This window comes from Bos taurus, chromosome 10, assembly GCF_002263795.3.
Source record: "Bos taurus isolate L1 Dominette 01449 registration number 42190680 breed Hereford chromosome 10, ARS-UCD2.0, whole genome shotgun sequence".
Taxonomy (NCBI): domain Eukaryota; kingdom Metazoa; phylum Chordata; class Mammalia; order Artiodactyla; family Bovidae; genus Bos; species Bos taurus.
Genome location: NC_037337.1, coordinates 18,934,971 through 18,953,833, shown reverse-complemented (window position 1 = coordinate 18,953,833; position 18,863 = coordinate 18,934,971). Strand labels below are relative to the sequence as shown.

Genomic DNA, 18,863 nt, shown 5'->3' with positions numbered 1-18,863 from the left:
GGTCTTCCTGATTCCCCAGCCCATGTTCATAAGCACTGGGTTTTATTCCTTTTTTGTAGCCATTAAAGAAAAAAAAAAGGTTTGATCGAAGTGTGATATTGAATTATGAATAAGGAATAAAAGAGCAGAGCAGAATTTATAGTTTCTGAAAATGGAAGATCATAAGTCTTAGTGAAAAGTACATTTTAATAATTCATGAAATTAGGCATCTTTTTAAGTTTAAAATGACAGAAACAAAGCCTCTGTAGGTTAAGAATGCAGAGCCCTGTTAGGGTCCAAAAGAAAATGAAACTTGAGCTTTGAATCTACATTATGTTACTGATCGTCAAGCTCAGTCTGTTTGTACCTGTATTACGGAGCAGGCATGTCTTTACTTTGCTTATCCTTCCTTCCCAAAGGTGCCTGCTTAGTTGAATTAGACATTGTTTTCATTTAAAGGACCTATAACTTGGAAGTGGGTATATAATGTTCTTTTTGTAGAGAACTTGAAATTCATCTTTCCGATGTTGTTGTTTTTTTTTTCCTTCTAATGTAAGATTTGTCTCTATAGGAGAAACAAAAATTTCAAATCCAAACCGGGGCTTCCAAAGGTGAGTATTATGAAAATATTTTTTCCTCTGTGCCTCACTTCATGATTTTTTTTTAATTATTCATGCAAACAATCTTTAGAAATCATAAACAAGAAATATCTTATTTGTACCCAAAATACAGATTGTGTATGTTCAGTTAAAACCATTTTAGAAATAATGCTGGATGTTACTATGAAATGGCAAAGCTTAATGCTGGTGAATATTTGTAATGTATCTCACTTTCTAGTGTTTGAAAAGCTTCTGAATATAGATGTAAATTTTTGTTGAGTAATTGCCTCTGCATAGATTTTTTTCATTTCTTCTTAAATCAGGTTAAGGAGACATTCTGAATTTTATCTAATTAAAAATTTTTAAATTTTATCTGATTTAAAAATAATTTCTGTCATCATCATTAACATTAGTTAGCCTGGTTTTTCTGTAAAGGTCCAGTTAGACTTGGCAGGCTCATCTGGTCTGGGTTATAACTACTTGGCTCTGCTGTCATAGCACAAATGCAGGTGTAGACAGTATGTAACTGAATGATTGTGACTGTATTCCAATAAAACTTTATTTATGGATACTGAAACTTGAATTTCATGTAAGTTTTTTCAACCATAGAAATCTTATAAAAACAATGGGCATAATTTGACCCAGGACTTGTAATTTGCTTACTCTAATCTGCTTGCCAAAATGTTTATTAGATTTACTAAAGAACAGTCTTAGAGTTTTTCTGTCTCTTGTGCCCTTCCAAAGAGTCCTGTCATTAACTTTGTTAATGAACATAATTCAAAAATTTTAAAAGAACTGAAAAAGGGCTGTTTATTCTCAAAATTCTCTAGTTTAAGAAACAAGAAAATGAAACTGTAGTTTTTCCTTCTACTTGAGTCGCCTTATATTTCCTAATAAAATTGAATGCATTGCTGATGTGGTTTGTGGTAGTGGAAAATGTGTTTTAAACCACAAAGAAAATTTACTGAGTGGTTTGTGATTATGTTCTTATCATGAAAAATTTTATGTAGAGAGGAGAGGAGACCATACCTGTTCTTTGTCAAATATTTGTTATTGTTCATTTGTCTTTCTTTTTTTTCCTTCACTGTCTCATTAGCCTTTTAGTATTTTGAATGCCACCTGTGGATCTAGTGTTTGCCCTGTTCTTTTCATTCTCTTCAGATGGATAACTTATTTTTTAAATTGAACTATTGATTTAAAATGTATTAATTTCTGCTGTACAGCAGAGTGACTCCTTGTATCTATATATACACTGTTTTGTAACTTCTTAAACTTCATATGATAGTCAACAAGAATATGTTAGATACATCTGAAGTCAATAATACCATTCAGTTATCAATCACAGGAATCCCATCTGTTTCTCAATTTTTAAAAATTAAATATATATAGCTAATTTTTTGTTTATTTTAGTGTCTTGTGTATTCTTTTTTTAAATATAAATTTATTTATTTTAATTGGAGGCTAATTACTTGACAATATTGTATTGGTTTTGCTATACATTGACATGAATCCACCACAGGTATACATGTCTTGTGTATTCAAGTACATATATTTAATATTAGAGAGGCAACATAGTCTATGAGAGTATAGACCTTGGAGTAAAACTGACTTACATTCAAATGATGGATCTGTTGTTACTTGCTCTCTGATCTTTGGAGTAAATTCTCTAACTTGTCTTAACTTCTGTCTCTTCATTTGTGATGTGGGGGATAATATACGTTAGGATGAAATATATATATTTGGTATGTGCATGATTATTGTTGTTGTTGCTAAGTCGTGTCCAACTCTTTTGTGACCCCATGAACTGTAGTGTACCAGGCTCCTCTGTCCATGGGTTTTCCCAGGCAAGAATCCTGGAGTGGAAAAAAAAAAAAAAAGAATCCTGGAGTAGGTTGCCATTTCCTACTCCAGAGGATCTTCCTGGCCCAGGGATCAAACCTCTGTCTCCTGCATTGGCAGCATGTGTTCACCACTGAGCCACCAGGGCAGCCCATGTGCATGATTAGTATTCAGTAAATAATTACTTTCTTCATATTTTCTACCAAAATGTTAGAGTTGAATTTGTGGCTTATATGTGTACATACATGTATGTATAATGTGTAGTTTGATTAGTAACCTCACTCTTCATCTTAGATTCCTACCCTTATTTAAATATACCTTATTTTTTCTAATTATGCTTAGTGAATGTTTTGCTTGTTTCTTGCAGTCCAGTTCAAACCAAGACAAAATAAATTTTTATATTTATAAAATTAAATTAGCAGATCCTAGATCCTCATTGACCATGGTCATTTCTGACTAAGTTCTTTCTGTTGCATTAAGTTAGTTTTATATGTGGTGTGGAAGGAAGCAGCAGCAATGCAAATAACCTAAACTTTTTTTCCTTTTTGCTCTTTTGTGAAATCTGAAACTGCTTTCTTACCTTGAGTGTGAATCATTGATGTACATATTCCTACAACTTTTATTGCTACTGGAAATAAGATTCAGTTACTTGTATTAAGGGCACCTCTAGCATCTCATTTTATTGATAAAGGCAGGATGTAGAATGCTTTTTTTTTTTTTTTTTTACCATTCTGAATAAACACAGGCAAATATTAAACACATGTTACCTCCAACAGCCCTTAGCCCTCTGTTAATATAGTTCTGTTTGGATAGTACTTTTTTCTTCTAGAGAGTACTTTCCCTCTCATACCTTGAAACCTTCAATCACTTCTATTAAATATATCTATAATTTGATCTGCCTTTAAATTTCCAGTCTTTTACCCGCAGTTCCACTGTTGTACATTTCTACTGTGACATCCTGCTCATATCTCAGACTTATGCCCTAAGAGATTTTGCTGTGTTCCTGCCCTACTGAATTTTGTAGTCACTCAGGCTCAAACCTTGAAGATAAGTTTATTATCCATTTTAGTTCTCTTTAACAGCATGAGCAATATCTTCTTAATATTTGTATCTACAGCACCTTGCACAGATAAGATCAGATCAGTCGCTTAGTCGTGTCCGACTCTTTGCGACCCCAGGAATCGCAGCACGCCGGGCCTCCCTGTCCATCACCAACTCCTGGAGTTCACTGAGACTCACGTCCATCGAGTCAGTGATGCCATCCAGCCATCTCACCCTCCGTCGTCCCCTTTTCCTCTTGCCCGCAATCCCTCCCAGCATCAGAATCTTTTCCAATGAGTCAACTCTTCTCATGAGGTGGCCAAAGTACTGGAGTTTCAGCTTTAGCATCATTCCTTCCAAAGAAATCCCAGGGCTGATCTCCTTCAGAATGGACAGGTTGGATCTCCTTGCAGTCCAGGGGACTCTCAAGAGTCTTCTCCAACACCACAGTTCAAAAGCATCAATTCTTCGGCGCTCAGCCTTCTTCACAGTCCAACTCTCATATCCATACATGACCACAGGGAAAACCATAGCCTTGACTAGACTAACCTTTGTTGGCAAAGTAATGTCTCTGCTTTTGAATATGCTGTCTAGGTTGGTCATAACTTTCCTTCCAAGGAGTAGGCGTCTTTTAATTTCACGGCTGCAGTCACCATCTGCAGTGATTTTGGAGCCCAGAAAAATAAAGTCTGACACTGTTTCCACTCTTTCCCCATCTATTTCCCATGAAGTGATGGGACCGGATGCCATGATCTTCGTTTTCTGAATGTTGAGCTTTAAGCCAACTTTTTCACTCTCCACTTTCACTTTCATCAAGAGGCTTTTTAGTTCCTCTTCACTTTCTGCCGTAAGAGTGGTATCATCTGCATATCTGAGGTTATTGATATTTCTCCTTGCAATCTTGATTCCAGCTTGTGTTTCTTCCAGTCCAGCGTTTCTCATGATGTACTCTGCATATAAGTTAATAAACAGGGTGACAATATACAGCCTTGATGTACTCCTTTTCCTATTTGGAACCAGTCTGTTGTTCCATGTCCAGTTCTGACTTGCTTCCTCACCTGCATACAGATTTCTCAAGAGGCAGGTCAGGTGGTCTGGTATTCCCATCTCTTTTAGAATTTTCCACAGTTCATTGTGATCCACACAGTCAAAGGCTTTGGCATAGTCAATAAAGCAGAAATAGATGTTTTTCTGGAACTCTCTTGCTTTTTCCATGATCCAGCGGATGTTGGCAATTTGATCTCTGGTTCCTCTGCCTTTTCTAAAACCAGCTTGAACATCAGGAAGTTCACGGTTCATATATTGCTGAAGCCTGGCTTGGAGAATTTTGAGCATTACTTTACTAGCATGTGAGATGAGTGCAATTGTGTGGTAGTTTGAGCATTCTTTGGCATTGCCTTTCTTTGGGATTGGAATGAAAACTACCCTTTTCCAGTCCTGTGGCCACTGCTGAGTTTTCCAAATGTGCTGGCATATTGAGTGCAGCACTTTCACAGCATCATCTTTTAGGATTTGAAATAGCTCAACTGGAATTCCATCACCTCCACTAGCTTTGTTTGTAGTGATGCTTTCTAAGGCCCACTTGACTTCACATTCCAGGATGTCTGGCTCTAGGTCAGTGATCACACCATCGTGATTATCTGGGTCATGAAGATCTTTTCTGTACAGTTCTTCTGTGTATTCTTGCCATCTCTTCTTAATATCTTCTGCTTCTGTTAGGTCCATACCATGCACAGCAGGCAGTAAATAATTGTTTAAAAAAGAATGAATTGACTAATCTGAATAAACTAAACAATGAAGATGGAGTTAAGAAAGGAATAAAGTAGATAATGAACAGAAGACCTAAGAAAGGAATTAAATCCGTTATCTGTTTTCTGCTAGATCTTGGACCTGCATTTCAGTCCTTGTCACATCATGCTGGGCTATTGAAACTGTCCCTTAACTGGTTTTATCTCTTTCTTGGCTTCTTTCCTCCTGTCCACTGCCTTGTTCTGCTCTGCCTTATATCTCCATTCTTCCTTGCACTGTTTTATCTTCATAAATCGGAGTAACCCTGAGATTATCATTTATTTTTTTTAATGTCCTTATAGTCCGTTTCCTTGTACTTAAATGCGATGTATTCTGCCCAGTTAGAACAGAACCAGATCTGTAGTAATCATTGAATATTTCTTGATAGATCTAATCATGATGAGTTTCATGGGCATAAGTCTGAGGAAACACTGTTGAAAAATCATTACTTGTTAACCATTCTTTCGTTCATCCAGCTAATATTAAGTTTGCAGAACCAGGGGCTTCCCTGGTAGCTCAGACGGTAAAGAATCTGCCTGCAATGCGGGAGATTGACCCAACCCTGGGTTCAGTCCCTGGGTTGGGAAGATCCCCTGGAGGAGGGCATGGCAACCCACTCCAGTATGCTTGCCTGGAGCATCTCTATGGACAGCAGAGCCTAGTGGGCTACAATCTGTGGGGTTGCAAAGAGTCAGACACGACTGAGCAACTGAGCACGGCACATGCAGAACCAGACACTTTTTAGATGTTGTTCGTGCAGGGATAGACAGTCTAGTCCAAGAACTCTTGCTCTCTTGTAGTGATTCTTTCAGAGAAAGAGAAAAACAATAAAAGATGTAGATGATATTATATGCAAAGAGGAAGATGAAATGACATACTATTAGCATACAGGTGGGCTGCTTTTGGGGTATGCAACTAATAACTTTATGAAAAAGTTTGGGTATTTAAGCTATAAGTTGAATACTAAGAAAAATCAACCCGTGTAAAGGTCTAATATTCCAAATGAAAAAATTGGGAAAGATCTGCAGATAAGAATGAATGTGGATTTTTTGTTTTGGGTTTTTTTGTTTGTTCGGCTTTTCAATTAAGTTCCATGAAGGGAAGCATTTCAACTTAAGTAAAAGCTTTGAAAATTCAACACACACATACCATTATATATTTATGTAAATATTATTATTGTTTTGTGTGACTTTTTTTGGTCAAGAGTATTTGCAGATATTTCTCCATGTCAGAATATAGGTTTATAGTATTTTTAGGTCTGTACACTGTTCAGTTGTGTGGATGAACTTCATGAAAAAGGTTTCGTGTAATTCGTTATCTCTAGTCAGAATTTTTCACTATATTTTTGAAGTACATTGTCAGAAGTTATATTCGATCTCTCCTTAGATAAATACCTTGACAAGAAATTGCTTAATATCAGGAAGGTTATAAGGATTTTCACTCCTAAGAACAATACATAAATGTGCCTGTTTTATGTATACTGAATTTTATCAGTCTTTTTAGGTTTGTCAATTGAACGTGCAGTAAATCTCCTTAAAGAAAAGGTGTGTTTTTTGATTAAAGCGACATTGGTTGTCGTCATGTTACTTGTCATGTATATTTTGAGAACTGTCTTTTGAAGTCTTCTGCTTGTTTATGATTACAGGACATGTTCTTTTAAGCTTTTTTTTTTTTTTTTACTGTTCTTATATATAGATGATAAGTGTTTGTTGGAAATTTTTTTTCCCTTAGGTAGAATCATTTAAATGTGTATTATACTTAAATTACCACTTGGAAGTTTTTATTTTTTGATGTTTATATTGTCAAAATTAATACTGTTTAGTCTTCTATATTTATTATGCTTTTAATTCAAATCTCTGCTTCTCATACAATGAAACTTTTTCTGCTTTATAAATAACATATTGTTGTGCATCTGTATAGATAGGTTCTTTCCATTGACAAACTCACTGCCGTAAATTAGTAGGATTTTCAAAATTGATTAGTGATTGGCTAAAAGAAGCTCCAAAATCCTTTATTAATACCCTGTTTTGTATTCTTTAGTTGCTTTATGTGTAACTCCTATCTTATTAAGATTAATAATTAGGATTTAAGGATGCAGGTTGATAAGGCACTGTATTTTTGTTTTCCTGTTTATGTGTTCCTGGCTTACTGAATAGTCTAGGGATTGAATTTAATTTATTGTCTCTATGAGTCAGGATTCAACTGCAAGTTACTAATCACCGTGGATATGTTTAAATAGTAAAAGAAGAAAATACTGCTCCTTGGTGCCCAGCTCTTTGCAACCCCATGAATTGTAGCCCACCGGGCTCCTCTGTGCATGAAATTCTCTAGGCAAGAATACCGGAGTGGGTACCCCTTCCCTTCTCCAGGGGATCTTCCTAACCCAGGGAGTGAATCCGGATCTTTTGCATTGAGGGTAGATTCTTTACCATCTGACCCACCAGGGAAGCCCCCTTTTTAAGTATTGCTACTGCTAAGTCTGCTAAGTCGCTTCAGTCGTGTCCGACTCTGCGACCCCATAGATGGCAGCCCACCAGGCTCCCCTGTCCCTGGGATTCTCCAGGCAAGAATACTGGAGTGGGTTGCCATTTCCTTTTCCAATGCGTGAAAGTGAAAAGTGAAAGTGAAGTCGCTCAGTCCTGTCCGACTCTTCGCGACGCCATGGACTACAGCCCACCAGGCTCCTCCGTCTATGGGATTTTCCAGGCAAGAGTACTGGAGTGGGGTGCCATTGCCTTCTCCGTTTTAAGTATAAAGGGTATTAATTCAAAGAGGTGCTTACAGAAATCATCAGAAGTTACAGAGCAGAACTGACCTCAGCTGTACTCCAAAAGCTAGAAAATGAGGACGCTGCGATCATTGCACCTGCTTCCAGGCTCATGGAGAAGCTGCTATTATTAATGGCTTCCTTACTAAGGTGCTTTTACTCGAGTTGCACTGACAACACAGATGCCCTGCATGCTGTCTCTCAGCACTCTCAAAAGTAGTGCCTGGACACTGGGGCCACAGAAAGCTGAACCACTTTTGTATATGTGTTTGGTGGCAGAAACAAGCTAGTAGCCAAACCCTCTGCCTTGATTCAATCAGTTCAGTTCAGTAGCTCAGCAGTGTCTGACTCTTTGCAACCCCATGGACTGCAACACCCCAGGCCTCTCTGTCCATCACCAACTCCCAGAGTTTACTCAAACTCATGTCCATTGAGTTGGTAATGCCGTCCAGCCATCCCATCCTCTGTCGTCCCCTTCTCCTTCTGCCTTCAGTCTTTCCCAGCATCAGGGTCTTTTCCAGTGAGTCAGATCTTTGCATCAGGTGACCAAAGTATTGGAGTTTCAGCTTCAACATCAGTCCCTCCAAAGAATATTGAGGACTGATTTTCTTTAGGATAGACTGGTTCGATCTTGCCATCCAAGGGACTCTCAAGAGTCTTCTCCAACACCACAGTTCAAAGGCATCAATTCTTCGGGGCTCAGCTTTCTTTATAGTCCAACTCTCATATACATACATGACTTCTGGAAAAACCATAGATCTGACTAGATGGACGTTCATTGGCAAAGTAATGTCTCTGCTTTTTAACATGCTGTCCAGGTTGGTCATAACTTTTCTTCCAAGGAGCAAGTGTCTTTTAATTTCATGGCTGCAGTCACCATCTGCAGTGATTTTGGAGCCCAAAAAAATAAAGTCTGTCACTATTTCCACTGTTTCCCCATCTATTTGCCATGATGTGATGGGACTAGATGCCATGGTCTTAGTTTTCTGAATGTTGAGTTCTAAGCTAACTTTTTCACTCTCCTCTTTCACTTTCATCAAGAGGCTCTTTAGTTTTCTTCACTTTCTGCCATAAGGGTGGTGTCATCTGCATATCTGAGGTTATTGATATTTTTCCCGGCCATCTTGATTCCAGCTTGTGCTTCTTCCATCCCAACGTTTCTCATGATGTACTCTGCATATAGTTAAATAAGCGGGGTGACGATATACAGCCTTGACGTACTCCTTTTCCTATTTGGAACCAGTCTGTTGTTCCATGTCCAGTCTAACTGTTGCTTCCTGACCTGCGTACAGATTTCTCAAGAGGCAGGTCAAGTGGTCTGGTATTCCCATCTCTTTCAGAATTTTCCATAGTTTGTTGTGGTCCACACAGTCAAAGGCTTTGGCATAGTCAGTAAAGCAGAAATAGATGTTTTTCTGGAACTCTCTTGCTTTTTTGATGCTCCAACGGACGTTGGCAATTTGATCTCTGGTTCCTCTGCCTTTTCTAAATCCAGCTTGATCATCTGAAAGTTCACAGTTCAGGTCCTGATGAAGCCCGGTTTGGAGAATTTTGAGCATTACTTTACTAGCATATAAGATGAATGCAAAACTGCGGTAGTTTGAGCATTCTTTGGCATTGCCTTTCTTTGGGATTGCAATGAAAACTGACCTTTTCCAGTCCTGTGGCCACTGCTGAGTTTTCCAAATTTGCTGGCATATTGAATACAGCACTTTCACAGCATCATCTTTTAGGATTTGAAATAGATTAACTGAAATTCCATCACCTCCACTACCTTTGTTCATAGTGATGCTTCCTAAGGCCCATTTGACTTCACATTCCAGGATATCTGGCTCTAGGTTGGCGATCACACCATCGTGATTATCTGGGTCATGAAGATCTTTTTTGTATAGTTCTTCTGTGTATTCTTGCCCCCTCTTCTTAATATCTTCTGCTTCTGTTAGGTCCATACCATTTCTGTCCTTTATCAAGCCCATCTTTGCATGAAATGTTCCACTGGTAGCTCTAATTTTCTTGAAGAAATCTCTAGACTTTCCCATTTTATTATTTTCCTCTATTTCTTTGCTTAGATCACTGCGGAAGGCTTTCTTATCTCTCCTTGCTATCCTTTGGAACTCTGCATTCAAATGGGTGTATCTTTCCTTTTCTCCCTTGCCTTTTGCTTCTCTTCTTCTCACAGCTATTTGTAAGTCCTCCTCAGACAGCCATTTTGTCTTTTTGCATTTCTTTTCCTTGGGGATGGTATTGATCCCTGCCTCCTATGTAATGTCACGAACCTCTGTCCATAATTCTTCAGGCACTCTGTCTTATCAGATCTAATCCCTTGAATCTGCCTTGGTTAGACCTTCCCAGTTTAATTTGGGAATTGTGGAACTTAATCACATCCAGAACCTGAGATGTGAGAGTCTGAGAAATGCAGTTTCTTTTTAGCTGATCAACTTCTGCAAGAAAGCAGAAGATGGGTAGAGTGGATAATGAATATTAATTTCCCATATTCACCACAGTCATACATAGGAATAATAAATACTGGCCTACAACTTTGTTTTTCCTATTTTTAGATCAATTTATGTGAAGAATTTGATTTTTCCTCCTGTTTTTCAGCATTTGCTAGAAGTAAAGTCTTTAAAGCATCTGACAAGTTTGACCATACAGGATCGCATTACCAAGTCTCTTCTTCATTTGCACAAGAAGAAGAAACCTCCCAGCATCAGTGCTCAGTTTCAGGTTGTTTCCTATTTACTTTTTTTCCCTTTTATTTTTAACAAAGAGGAATCTGTTTTGTTCAGATTGAAATCATAAGGTCAAAGTGATCTGCAAGATTCATGTGACTAAAAAGTTATAGTAGAATGGTACTTTTGGTTGGAAGTACCAAAGATGGGAGAAAAATCAGGTGCTTTTGTTCATCTCTGGGTAGTACGTATCCCGAAGAGGAATTCGTTATATTCAACTTGAAGAGAAAAGCACCAGAAAGTTGACTGCCCAGATGTGGCACTGTTAACACAATGATGTATGTTTTTTTCTCTGTGTATTTAAACCTAATGCTACTGCCATCATTATTTAACTAAATGGAATTGTAAGATTTTTCTTGACTTTTTATTTTAGTTTTGTATATATAGGAATCTAGATCATCTTATTATGACTGTGCATTTAGGGATAAATATCATAATAAATTAACCAAATCACTTCCAGAATTAATTTCAAAATACTCTTCATTTTTCCTGTTCTTATCAGATCATCTCTAATATTCTGTTCATTTGCTAGATATTTATGAAAATGAGCTGAAAATCTGAAGGGTAATGGTATTTTAGATAATTTTATTCTACCTTGTGCTTTATCACTCACAGAAGCAGTACTAACTAAAGCATTGTTAACTAAAAATTTCTTTATCTACTGATAGCTATATTTCTATTTTTTAGCACTTTTTCAGTGCTCCTTTTTAATCCAGGATATCTAAATGTAAATTATCTACTAACATGTCACTGGATATGATCTTGTTTGATTTATATAAGTATAGTCCTTAAACCTATAAGCTATAAATGTCATTTTATTTTAGACAATTTTCACCATAGGCCGAGAGAAAATTTTGATTCTATAAAAGCTACTTGGTCAAATGTTTTTTCTTCAAAAAAAAACACACAAAAAAACAAGATTTAAGAGCCAAATAACTTACTAGGTCCTAATAAAGTTAAAGGAAAGACAATTGAATATATGTTGGAAGCTCTGCCATGAATTTTACACAAACCTTAAATCACAATCCTATGGGTTAATGGTATTTGATTATTTAAAAAGAGAGAGGTGTTGCTTGGCCCTATTTATCTAAGGAAGCATTAGTCCCCTTTGCATGATAAGGAAGAGTAGAACCATTAAGCTACTGTGTCCTTTGTTTCATCACAGGACTTTTACAGGAGCCTCTTTATCAAACTCAGTCTTTAATCTGAAGAATACTCGTTACAGCTACTACAATAAAAGCTTAATTATAGTCCTATAATGTGCCTTAAAATCCCCCACACTCAGGAATTATGGATATTTTCAAATTATATTCATGTATTGTATTTAACATTTACAAAGAGTCATCTGTAATGTTTCTAATATGTTGTTAAATATTATAAGAGTAATGAATTAATTTTTCTAAACTTCTTATTATTTAGAAAATACAGTGAACAAAAACAAATGAAAGTCATTTACCATCCAGAAACAATGATAAATGTACTACATTTTCCATATTCCTTATTAAATATTTATACATATGCATTATCTATTTTTCCTGCAATTCTGTGAGATGAATACCATCATTCTTATTGTACAGATGAGGAAATTAGAAGTGATGGAGATAGATGGCAGCCAGATGTCTATGACTTCACACCCTTCTTGTGAATGAATGTTTATTTTCATCAAAGTGAAAATGTAGAACTCATGAAAGATTAACTGATATAGGAATTGCCCTTCTATTATGAGCATCTAGAAAACTAGGCAAAAGGTAAACATAGAGTGTTTTTAGTTATCAGACAATAAGCATTACAGGATTATGATCCCTGAGAAAAGGGAAATAAATGAGGCAAGTCCCAGGTTACTGCACAAAGATAGTTTGCTGTAGCCCAGGGAGAGGGAGCCCAAACAGATGCAAAAGGTTTTGCTCTGAACCTACCCTCACAAAGCTTAATAAAAGTAAGTCTTGAAAGAATCAAAATGATCCAGTGTAACTCAACCCCAGGGGCAACTGTCTGTTGCTCTTTAAAGAAATACAGCAAAATCAAAGAATATAAAATCACTCCAGTGTCCAATCTGAAATTATTAGGCATGTGAAGAATCAGGGAAAGAACCACCCATAAGATAGAAAAATTAATCATTAGAAACAGATTGTAAAAATAACAGAGATGATGGAAATAGTAGATGAGGATCTCAAATAGTTATTATAAACCATATAAGTATGTCCAGAGATGTAAGAAAAACGAGAAAAATGAGAAAAAATAGAAGACAGGAAAAAGACTCAAATGATTAATCATTTCAGAGATTAAAATTGTAATATTTGGAAATGAGATAAATTAGTTGGGATTAGTGCTGGGATTGGAACTAAGCCCTGTAATTAGTGATTTAGAGTTTACATTTACTTTAAAATGCAGAGAGATGTAATAAACAATGATGGGGAAAAAAATGAAAAAAAGCATTAGTAGCTTGTGGGAAAATATCAAGTCATTGAACATAGATGTAATTGACATCTAAGAAGGAAAGGCAAAAGAGGGGGATACAGAAAAAATTTTGAAGAAATAGCGACAAAAATATTTTCTGATTTTTATGAATAATATAAGCTCAAATATCAAAGAATCTCAACAAGTCCTAAGCAAAACACCCCCCTGCCAAGCATATCAAGACACATCACATCAAATTGGTAAAGCCAGTTAAAAAAAGAAAATTTTAAATACAACCAAAGGGAAAAAGATGATATTTATGTTCTATGAAATGAAAATAAGAATAACAATATGTTTCTCATCATAAACTATGAAAACCAGAATTCAAGAGTAGTATTTTTAAAAGCCTGAAAGAAAAAAAAAAAATTGTCACTCTAAAATTCTCTGCACAAGTGAGTAATGAAGGTTAGAGACTTTTTTAGACAAACAAAAGTTGAGAGATTTCAGTTCCAGGAAATCTACAATATAAGAATGTTAAATTTGGGATAAAAATTATGAGAAAACCACAGAATTTGGATCTATACAAAACATTAAGATTGCCAGAATGACAGAATGTAACTATAAAAAGTTTTTTCTTCTTTGAACCTTTAAAAAAAGATAATTGCTTGTAGAAGACAAAAATAATAGTATGTTGTAAGGTACAAATAAGACATACGACAAAGTAGCACAAAAGAAAGGAGGGGCTAACTGTAAGTTTATACTGTTGTAACTTTTTACTCTAGATAGTCAAAGGGGAAGGAAAAATTTTTAAGTATTTTAAAAATAAATGAGAATAAAGCATCAAAATTTGTGCAGTGCAGCTAAAGTAGTATTCCAAGGTTAATTTATAACAATAAATTCTCTTATTAGAAAAAGTAAAAGCCTCACATCAGTAATCTATGGTTCTACCCTAGAAAACTGGAAAAACAAGAACATTAAACCCAAAGCAAACAGGAGTGAAATTATAAAGTAGAATCATCAATGAAATGAAAAACAGAAAAATAATAAGAGAAAACCCAATGAAATAAAAAAGCTGGTTCTTTGAAAATATCAGAAAATTTATATACCTCCAGTTAGACTAACCTGGAAAAAACAGGCAAAGCACAAATAATCAGCATCAGGAATGGAAGAGGGAACATCGTTACATACTTAAAGGTTAAAATTGAAAACAGGAGACTACTACCTTCCTGGATATTCTACTGCAGGAGTCCCCAACCTCTGAGATCTAATGCTTGATAATCTGAGGTGGAGCTGATGTCATGATAATAGAAATAAAGTGCACAATCAGTGTAATGCACTTGAATCATCCTGAAACTATCCCCCTCCCACCCGGCTCCAGTTCATGGAAAAACTGTCTTCCATGAACCTGGTCCTTTGTATCAGAAAGGTTGGGGACTGCTGCCCTACTGAATGGTTTTCCCAAAGTTGCTTTCTAATACTGCATGCATTTGAATAAAATTGTTTCATGAATTCTGAAGAAAAGTAAAAAATGTATTGTAGACTTGTGTAGTTGCTAAGTCATGTCCAACTCTTTGGGACCCCAAGGACTATAACCTGTGAGGCTCCTCTATCCATAGGATTTCCCAGGCAAGAATACTGGAGTAGATTGCCATTTCCTTTTCCAGGGGATCTTCCCAAACCGGGGATTGAAACATTGCCTGCTTGGCAGGTGGATTCTTTACCATATAGCCACCTGCGAAGCTCCCATTATATATTTAGATGACTCTAAAATTATTTGCAGTATTTACCATTGCTAGTCTCTCAGCTGTAAGGTTAAACTGCCATCCTTGTCCTTAACTGGCCTCAGTTTAATCAGTATGGCATTGTACACAATTTGCTTTTCAGAAACAAACCTAGTTCTGTGTTTATCACTTGTTTTTGCATATTTTACCAACATCATAAATCATTTGTTTCCAGTTTGGAATGAGAGACAGTGCTAACTATATTGCTTTGTATTGCAGGTGTCATTAAGCAAGCTGATGGAAACACTTGGTCAAGCAGAACCGTATTTTGTAAAATGCATTCGCTCTAATGCTGAAAAGGTAAGAATGTCTCTTAAATGAGAGCTTCTAGCTCAGCTTACTTCACACCAAACTTTAAATTCGTTCTAAGGAGGATATGTGGAAGTGAAGAGCTGTTTATAATCTTTATAAGGAAAACAGTATTCTGAATTTTCTATGGATATCCTTCTAATTTCCTCACTTACCTGCCTATGAACTATTTATATGAGCTCAATTTAGCATTTTCTAAAATTTAGCATCTGCTACATGTAGAAGCAAAAATCTCTTGAAATTCCATTATACAAAATAATTTTTTGCAACTTTTGTTACCCTAAATTAATCTCTTGTTCAGACATAAGGTATTAATCAATCACTCACAAGTTCTTTAACTTGCCCGGCATTTTTCATGTTTAGATTCTTGTCTCTTTAAAATAGGTTACTGTGGACATTTTTTATTTCCTTCTTTTATGTGACAGTTCCCCTAATTAGAGCTTTGCAAAATATGTCTATTAAGTGTAAACATTTGTCATCTTTATGTCCATCATAGGAAAAAATAGTTCCAGCCCAAACTTCTGAAATGTAGTAGGAAATTAGGTTCAGCTTTCTTAATTCTTAAGAAGCAGTCTCCAGCTTTGCCAGTTACAAGTTTTGTGGTCTTAAATGAGTTGCATGACTTCTCTGTGCCTTAAATAGTTTCATGTGTAATTATATACTGTAAGAATATACTGTAATTGTAGGACAACTCATAAGTATTTCATGAGTACGTGAGAAAAAACCTATGTAGTACTTAGAATGTTCCTGGTCCCTACTAAGTGCTTGGTAAATGTTAGCTATTCCGTAATGATTGGTTCTTTTATGGTGACAAAAAGGGAAACTGTTTTATTTACAGTTAAAGAGAAATTTGAGTCCCTGTTATTGAGACCTTGTTCTACAAAGAGTTCAATTAATAAGGTATTTAAGGACACAGAATAAGTGCTAAATAAATGTTAACTGCTATTATTATTTAACATAAGCTGCCCACTTGACTTTCTCTTGACAGTTGGTATACCCTATCTTTCTGCAGGAAAATATTTGGGATTTCCTTAGTGGAAAATTGAAGATGGTATTTAGAAAATAAGGAGAAATACCAGAAATTTCAAATACATCTTCTTTTGAATGTCTAAAAACACACCTAAGAGATACCTAGGAGTGACTAGTGATGAGGGACTATAGGAATTTTTTATTTTCCAGGGTGTCTTACAGGATTCTGAAGAGATGGGCATACCAGACTACCTGACCTGCCTCTTGAGAAACCTGTATGCAGGTCAGGAAGCAACAGTTAGAACTGGACATGAACAACAGACTGGTTCCAAATAGGAAAAGGAGTACGTCATGGCTGTATATTGTCACCCTGCTCATTTAACTTCTATGCAGAGTACATCATGAGAAAGGCTGGGCTGGAAGAAGCACAAGCTGGAATCAAGATTGCCGGGAGAAATATCAATAACCTCAAATATGCAGATGACACTACCCTTATGGCAGAAGTGAAGAGGAACTAAAAAAAGCCTCTTGATGAAAGTGAAAGAGGAGAGTGAAGAAGTTGGCTTAAAGCTCAACATTCATAAAACTAAGATCATGGCATCTGGTCCCATCACTTCATGGCAAATAGAATGGGGAAACAGTGGAAACAGTGGCTGACTTTATTTTTCTGGGCTCCAGAATCACTGCAGATTGTGATTTCAGGCATGAAATTAAAAGACGCTTACTTCTTGGAAGGAAAGTTATGACCAACCTAGACAGCATATTCAAAAGCAGAGACATTACTTTGCCAACAAAGGTCTGTCTAGTCAAGGCTATGGTTTTTCCAGTAGTCATGTGTGGATGTGAGAGTTGGATTATAAAGAAAGCAGAGCACCAAAGAATTGATGCTTTTGAACTGTGGTGTTGGAGAAGACTCTTGAGAGTCCCTTGGACTGCAAGGAGATCCAACACCAGTCCATCCTAAAGGAGATCAGTCCTGGGTGTTCATTGGAAGGACTGAATGTTGAAGCTGAAACCCAATGCTTTGGCCACCTGATGTGAAGAGTTGACTCATTTTGAAAAGACCCTGATGCTGGGAAAGATTGAGGGCAGGAGGAGAAGGGGACGACAGAGGATGAGATGGTTGGAAGGCATCATCGACTCGCATGGACATGGATTTGGGTGGACTCTGGGAGTTGGTGATGGACAGGGAGGCCTGACGTGCTGCAGTTCATGGGGTTGCAGAGTTGGACACGACTGAGTGACTGAAACTTGAACTGAATCTTAAAGGATCATCAGCAAGAACTATTTAGGGAGAATAAACTGCTCTCATCTTGTACTAGTCATAGAGATGAATCTGTCAGATCTCAAGTTAAGGCAACTGGAAGCTTGTAGAGTGGGTGGTTTCTGGAGTGAGATGGTGGGTAAAAATCTTAACAAAAATATACTTTTAACTATGTATTTAATCTTGTTACAAATTTTATAGTGACTAACTCTGTGGCCTGTGGCAGCAACATTTCCTTTTGAGTTTTGAGGGCACTTTTCTTCTGCAAGTTGTGAAGCTGGAAGCTTGGTGTTTCTTTTTTTTCCCTTTAGTCAGGCCAGTCAGAACTTTTCTGAAGCTACCAGTTGTGGAGGTAAGATTGTCTCATTGCCCTCTGCTGTATCTTAACCAGACAACCTCCGGTCAGTTCTACGATATTTCAGAATTTAACTATACTTAGAAAACAAACATAAATTTGGAGATCTGTTCTTCTGGTTTAACCGTTTTTCTGTTTGCTTTGTTTTAGTTACCGTTAAGGTTCAATGATGCCTTGGTGCTTAGACAGCTTCGGTACACTGGGATGCTGGAGACAGTTCGAATTCGCCAATCAGGATACAGCTGCAAATATTCTTTCCAGGTTATGCTTTTATAATGATATTTAATATATATGTACATCAAGTAAATTAGTCCTGTGTCTTGCTTATTTTTCATTGGACTCATTTGTTTATTTCTCTTATTCTCCTCCCCATTCTATCTTTCATATACAGATTGAAAGGGATAGAGAATACTCATTTCCATTGACTGACAGCAATATCATTAAGCTTGTGTTGTAGTAGATTCCACTTCTTGGCTATTCTCATTTGATCTGAATGTTTGCTTATATAAGTTTACTCATAACATGGCAGTTCTTCACAGTGATTACTCCAGTAACTGAAATACTCTAATCAGAGCAATTTAGTTCAAAAGAAAGATCCCTTTTGATTTCCCTAAAGCTTTCTCAGCAGAATTTCTTTCGTAGTATGCTGCCAACAAGGCTTTCAGCTGTTCTCATGGCTGCTGCTGATGTGGGTATAGAAATTATTTTGAAGCTTTTCAGAAGCTGAAGCACATCTTTACTGTTGAGGGAATGCTTTATTTTCAGTTATAACCTGAAATAGCTGCCATCTTTCCTTATTTTTCTGCTAAAATTTCAGAACCTTATTAAGTAACTTTTTCCTTTGGTCTTTAGTATAGCTTTTTCAAAGGGAGAATTAGTTTCTGTCCTTCTTTTCTTCCGCTTTGATAACAAAATATGTAGAAATCTCTACTCCCCATTTTGCTAATTAATTAACTTCTTGTAATATTTTAAATTAACAAGTAATTTCTTGGTTTCACCCTGTTTAAAATATGAGACAGAAATCAATAAAAGGACAATTAACTTGT

General features: G+C 36.5%; 1 protein-coding gene and 1 pseudogene across 1 annotated transcript in view; both read left to right on the top strand.

Moving 5' to 3' along the window:
- MYO9A (myosin IXA) overlaps positions 1-18,863 on the top strand; it is a 388,889-nt gene that overhangs the window by 107,713 nt on the left and 262,313 nt on the right.
- The window catches only part of LOC100847876 (unconventional myosin-IXa-like), a 104,281-nt pseudogene that overhangs the window by 20,153 nt on the left and 65,265 nt on the right, over positions 1-18,863 (top strand).